Source organism: Mercenaria mercenaria, chromosome 14 (genome assembly GCF_021730395.1).
Source record: "Mercenaria mercenaria strain notata chromosome 14, MADL_Memer_1, whole genome shotgun sequence".
Taxonomy (NCBI): domain Eukaryota; kingdom Metazoa; phylum Mollusca; class Bivalvia; order Venerida; family Veneridae; genus Mercenaria; species Mercenaria mercenaria.
The window spans coordinates 16,816,040-16,822,877 of record NC_069374.1 but is presented as its reverse complement, the minus strand read 5'-3'; the positions used below and the strand labels follow the sequence as shown (position 1 = coordinate 16,822,877).

The following is a 6,838-nucleotide window of genomic DNA, read 5'->3' as shown; positions in this document are numbered from 1 at the left end:
AAGGTATGCAAACGTCCGAATGGGAAATTCATACTGCAGATTCCGTGCGATCCAATATGTACGCGACAGATACAAGTGCAAACTTCAGATTCGATATGTTCAATCGATCCGGGAGGCAGGACGTTTGCGACGTGCTACGATCCTAGCAACTTAAAAGCATTTCAAATCGGACCGGAGGCAGACAAGAAAAAAGTCATTTACGAATTTCATGACAAGATCGATTATGTTCACCGTCTCTTGTCGTGCGCTCGGGAGAAAAAGCAGAAGCAAGCGGTGCAAGACAGAATCGGACAACTGAAGAAGCTGCACCTCAAATTGAAAACGTACGTCGACGACGTGCACTTGAAGCTGTGCTCGTACCTGGTCGAGAATTACAAACTGGTCGTTCTTGGCAAGATATCGGTTTCGTCCATCGTGAGAAAAGACAGACCGAACCATCTTGCCAAAAGAGCTAACAGAGATTTGCTGTGTTGGCAGCACTACAGATTCAGACAGAGACTGTTACACAGAGTTCGTGGCACGGACTGCGAAGCGATCACACAAGACGAACGTTACACATCAAAGACCTGTGGTAATTGCGGTGTGAAGAACAACAAACTCGGTGGAAAGGAAACGTTTACTTGTGAAAGTTGCAATTACAAAACTCATCGAGACGTCAACGGAGCGAGAAACATTCTGTGCAAATACTTGGGACTTTTTCCATTCGCAGCATAACGAAAGAAAAATGACAATCGATTGTTCGGGTTCGATTCTATCCCACTTGACTCGAAGAGTCAGAGGACTCGAAGACATTTTTGTCACAGATTTTGCCAATGCAAGATCTGGGGCAAGAATGTCTCCGGGTCAAAAGAGTTACTTGATGTATGATATTTCTCCGAGATGTTAAAGGCCAAACTTGTCTGATAAGTACACTAAATAAGCAAAGGTACAACCAGCGTGAGTGAACTTGTTCATTCACACTGGTGAATACCCTTATCTTTTAGTATTGGGTATGGACAGTGTACCCGGCAAACAAGTCGGCATAGTATAAATTCGGACAGACAGGAGAGGCTATAAGACTCATGATCTCGGAGTAATTTTCTACAGTGACTGTTGTTACTATTGATAAATGAAAAAGCAAACTCAAGCAATAGTAGTGCCTCTTTTACGGGCATTGCCTCTTGTACGGGCAGATATCAACAGAAGAAAACAATACACGTTAATACGAAATACATCAGAGTCTATTATTTTCAATGGCAAAATGTCTATCTCTGTTTTTTTTTCATCAAAAAAAAAGCACACAGCACTGTGAACTCTAGCATCTTGTCTGTTTGGCAGCCTATAATATAAATGAATAAGTCTTAGTATATTTATGACAGTGATTCAATTCAACAATATGAAGCTATAATGACATTATGCTTGTTGAAATTCAAGATATTTCTGTGTTCTGTGCTCTGAAAAATTGAAACTAAACAAATAATATTGCTCATATTTTAATGTTTTCTGCATAACACAAAATCAAATGTAGAATGACACTTGATACTGAAATGCTTAGCAAAATATCAACATCTACATCCTTACAGAATTTATGACAAAAATGTTCAAGCATTAAGTTGAAATTACAGCATTGTAATTGTGAAATGAATAGCTACCTGAGTTTTCCTCCACAATTTTGCTAGTAAAAGCCTGTCACCCATCACTTCAGTTTGAAAGTAAAACATGAGACATCTTGGTCTGTGCAAATCATTACAGTGCTCTGAAAAAGAAAACAATAAGCAAAACGTCAGAAAATCAGTGGTTCTTGACACTTCAATGTGCCCACGTGTCTATGCATTTTTACTCACAATGAATGATACAAAAATTGGTCTAGTTTTTTTTAGCTTTACAGAACTTATGACAAGAAATGTTCAAGTATCAAGCATAAAGCTGGAATGACACTGTACTTGTTGAAATTTTAATCTATCTGCTGAGTATTTGTGAAATGCCTACCTCATTTTGTCTCCATAACTTTGCTGTGGAAAATCAGTCACACACCACTTCCATATACTTGTAAAACTTGAGACATCTTGGCCTGTTCAAATCAATACAGTTCTCTGAAAAAACAATAAGCAAAGCATTAGAAAATCAGTACTTCTTGATAATGCATTCTGCAAAATAGCCTATTCATTTCTACACACGAAATATGAGACAAAATTTGGTCTAGAAATGTTTCCATTATGTATAACTGAGCATCTCAAAAAGCTTGGCTAGTTCATATGACAATCAACAGTGATAGCCGAAACATGCATTCGGTGCCTCTAAAAAGCTGAAATTATTCCTAATTCAGTCCGTCAAAATGCTTATTTATTCTTCTAGACCACAAAACATTGAACACAGGGTCTAGAGATTCCACCTTGTGGCATGCCATAACGTATTTCAGACGCTATCAATTTACCCGGCTTCGGCTGGCAGCCATTTTTAATTTCAATAAAACTCGAAGAGAAAACCGACCTACCTTTGCATGCAGATTTCGTCTCCTGTTATTGCCATCCCAGTCCATCCTTGGTAGTTTTCGACGGCAGACATTCTGAGACGTAATTTGTCATAAAGATTTTTCAGCTCCCTCCATCTGCAAGCACAAGAAAATGATTTTATTCCACAGAGATACGTTCGCGCGCAAAGCCATTACTCCCGCTCCTTGCTGAACCTAGTTTGACCTCACGTTTGACCCCACGTGACCCAGGTCACCGCCCAGATTTCGGAAAATACGGTCTAATTTTAGACTTGGGTTTCCAGAAAAAGTTCGGAGATGGTGAACGACAGGGCAATTTGAAATCGATGTTTTGAAGTCAATTCTGATCGCAGAAAGCCGAAAATGGTCTCATTGTAAAGCGGAGACATTTGTCTTTGTGGTATCTTGTTTACTTTTTGCAGAATTATCGCCCAAACATGTACCTTTGTTGTCACGGAGCGGCCATTTTGTTGTTTACCGTGGTGTGTCATTTCTGAGCTAGAAATTAAGTCTTTCCCTAAGATTGTAAATTATGACACAATTATCATAAAACAAGAAAGGGTTTAGCTATAGAATGAGACCAAGAACACGAATTTACATCGAAGATTGAATAAGATATTCACGTCTGAAAATCACTCATTTTCGTGCCTATTTTGACGAATTCCGTCACTTTTTTCAGAGTTAAAAATCTACTACATCGAAATGTTTTGGAACAAAATCTTTGCATGCATTTATTAGGCTGGGTAACTGGCTTTCTGATTCTAAAGCAGATATTATTTCTGTTCGTGCATTAGAAAACTACGACGGTTGAAAGTTGCAACTTTGCAAATGGCGCATCATTGTTATGCCGGTAATACGGTCTGTCACTTCTGAGCTAAAAATCATCTATTTCCAGATTTGTGTAAATTTTGACAAATTAACATCGAAACAAGAAAGGGTTTAGCTGTCGAATGAGACCAACAACATGAATTTTCATTGAGAAGTGAATAAGATATTTACGTTTCAAAATCACTCATTTTCGCGAGCATTTCGCACGAATTAGAACAATTTTTCATGGTAAAAAATACATATAACCAAGTGTTTCAGAACAAGATTTTTACATGCATTCATTACGCTAGCGAACAGGCTTTCTTGTCCTAAAAGAGATATTTTTTACATACACGCGTTTGCAAAATAGAAGCTCTCAAAGTTTGACAAAAATTGCATCATTCTGCTCATATGACGTTGCACAAAAAAGTCAAAATAAAGTTTTTCTTCCTACTACAAACTTATCAAAGCAAGAATATGTCATTCGCTGACATAAAATCCACCAACCTTTTCATTTTGTTACTTCCAAATCGTCCAAATTATTCCATAAAGCTCCAAAACTCAGAGAGAAATATGCACTCTCATTTTGTTCAATGCAGTTGTGACTGTGACGCACTGTTTGTATATGCACGCGGTAAAATGATTTTGACCGTCATAGTTATTTCGCAGACTTCTCTGTTTTACTGTTTTTTATGGTGCTAAAGGTCTTGTATACATTTTATCAACGAAGACTTTTGTATTTTACAGAATGTTTGAACCGGTGCTGTTTAGCTATAAGCTGTTTTGCATCATAAATGCGCCCAACGCTTTTCTTTTATCATAATTACAAGAAACGGGCATTCCTTGTGTGTTTGATTATTACCCAATGGCGACGTAAACGTCAATAAATGGAAAATCATTGCCGATGCCTCGTTGTGCGTCGAAACGTCTAAGTACTCAGTGTATGTTTTATGTTTAACGTCGTTTTTTGACAACAGTATTTAGGTGTTATATGACAGAAATCTACTGATAGAGTAATTCGAGCAAACATTCACTTTGTTTTTTGGTTCTTTATTCAGAAATAAATAAGTCGACATATAGGCTAAAAAAGGTACATCATAACTAACACCAATAGAAATAATAATAATAATTCACTGCACTGTTACTGAACACTCCAAGCGGTGCCCAATAAGTCAATTTATACAAATCGTTCGTTGCAGCTATAGTTTAACGAAGACCCGAACTGCTTCCTGTACAGTTTAATGTGACAACTACCCTAACGGCAGGGTCAGTTGGTTGATCTGGCGTCGGCTTTACCGTTACCTCTCTGCTAACTGTTAATCCAGTTTCTTTGTTTTCTATCTCCAGTTTCTGACAACGTGATGGTCTAATAACAATGTTAAAATATTCACATAGACTTTTTCAGCTCCATTCGTCATTTTGGGTTCCGTCGTGATTTTACAAGTACAGTCCGAATTTGGGTCCAGACTGTGCTCACACCACCCGAGTTCTATATCAGAATGATAATTACTCATGTATTTCCTTAACATGTACATCCAGGTAGATAACCTCATATCCAAGTCTGTCCTTATTTTTGCTATGTCCTCGTACTTAACGTACAGACACTTCTTTGCAGTCAGAAAATCACGTAACGCACACTCTACATCAATCAAATATTCACTGTCGGGTATGTTTGAGAAGTCCACAGTCAAACTTGTCCTGTTCTTGATGTAGGCTGTGAATAATTCCATCCAAGTTTCTACCGAAATTCCAAGATGTAGTCTACTAATATTTGCTTCGTTAATCGACACCTTGTGATGTGTCGGACACGCCTCGCTCAGTACAGTATTAAAGGAATTCGCCATTGTGTCGAATACTACTGAGCTATTTTCCATCTTGAACTTATGAATGAATGTAAGATGAACTCCTTCCTGACGCTTATATACTACATTTCTTTAAAACATTAAAGATATAAATCTGGACTCGAAATATCGCCCTGCGGCATGCCAAACTTCTCCTGAAAAAAATGCACACAGTTGGCACTGCCTTGGAAAAGTCAGTATTACTGGCAACAGTGATGTCTCTTCTACTGTGTTTGTAAACCAAGGCGGTGTCCGAATGTCTCATGCATTCAGTGGTCATACTTTATTATGAGCACCGTTTTATTGTAATCTTTTGCAAAGTTTTTAATGTGCTCCAAGTAGATTTCCAATTTCCTCCGGCTAATCCGCATCCGATATTTTCTGGAAAGGCAATCGTTTGTTTACAGAAAAGCTTAAAGCTTTTGTAATATGCCTGGTATAGGCTTAACAAGCGTATTTGTAAGTAGGGTAGATGTCTTTAACATCTATTTTTTCTAGTTTATTGTCTTTTATTTCATGTAAGTTCCATCTTGGAATGCTGTACGCTTCTAGTCTTGGCATGTGGTTGCTAAGTACAAGTACCTGACTTCTTGGGCAGGGGCATACTTTACATCCGAGGCGGATGTAACATCCATCTCGTAGATTTTCCAATGTCTCATACAGTTGTTTAGGTTGATTAGGTTTTGTTAACTTATATACTACTAATTGTCCATGTCTTTGTGTGTGAGGAAATTTCTTCTTAGTTTCCTCATTGAGGATTGTAGCATTCTTGTTTTTTGACAGGTATTTACTTAAGTAAGTAGTGCCGTTTCCTCCTTGTTTATCTACTATCCAGTTGACTATGTAGCCATCCTTGTTTTGTTCTTGCTGTTGTAGCTGATGTATGATATCTTGTTGCCATGGTTTAAGTATTTCTTCTTCTGTTGGCATTTCTTCGTCTGAAAAGGAAGGGACTTCAAACTGTCCAGATCTTTCATCATGTGGACGGTCATTAATAATGTAAGCGCCATCTTTTCCTGTTCGCGCTTCTTGTGGTTTTCCACCTGGTTTTTTCTTAACTTTCAAAATACCTCTTTCAATGAGCTCTGCTTCTTTTTCTTGTCTGTTTCCGTGTCCGATTCCATCATCAGAATCATATATGTCATATGTATCATCAAAGCACCATCTGCAGTTGCATTTGGGTCCTGGACAATCAGGATATTTCCTCTTTCGTTGTTTTCGTAGTTTATCTTGTGAATCTTGTCTTCTATCCATGTTGTTTGATTTTAATGAAGACAACACACTGCTTTTTATAATACTTACGATAAGTCAGTTTATGCAAATATTATTTTTTATCTTTGGTTGAAACTCAACCATCTCATTCATCTCTGTTCCAATGTATATTACCGCTGATGAAGGTTTATTTGAAGCAACAAGCGTGTACTAAAATGAACGTATACCCATAAAAATACCCCCCATTTAAAGGGGGGGGGGTCTTTTTTCAGTCATTTTTTCTTCTTTTCCCGGACAAAAATCACTCTAAAACACCCCACCTTCTACCACAAACATCCTTTGCAATCCAACTTTTTTTCAAATCCCATTTTGGTACTTTAATTAATAGTAATTATCATTATTGTTTTCAAAATTTCATACGTACAGAAAAAGTATAGTACGGACTATATTAAGTCTCATAAAATACGGAGTGAATTGTAAACTTTTGCATTTTTGTTAATCTTTTCCA

At 37.5% G+C, this 6,838-nt stretch overlaps 1 long non-coding RNA gene across 2 annotated transcripts; it reads right to left on the bottom strand.

The window, feature by feature from the left end:
* Positions 1 to 254: 254 nt before the first annotated feature.
* Positions 255 to 4,223, bottom strand: LOC128548381 (uncharacterized). Of its 2 annotated transcripts, XR_008366994.1 has the most exons (5): positions 3,785 to 4,223; positions 2,474 to 2,587; positions 1,969 to 2,072; positions 1,632 to 1,735; positions 258 to 1,318 (listed from the first exon to the last, which is right to left on the bottom strand). It is a non-coding gene; the product is annotated as an uncharacterized LOC128548381 (long non-coding RNA). The 2 variants fall into 2 exon arrangements; XR_008366993.1 differs by lacking the exon at positions 3,785 to 4,223 and having other exon boundaries at positions 255 to 1,318; positions 2,474 to 2,847.
* Between the last annotated feature and the right edge of the window lie 2,615 nt (positions 4,224 to 6,838).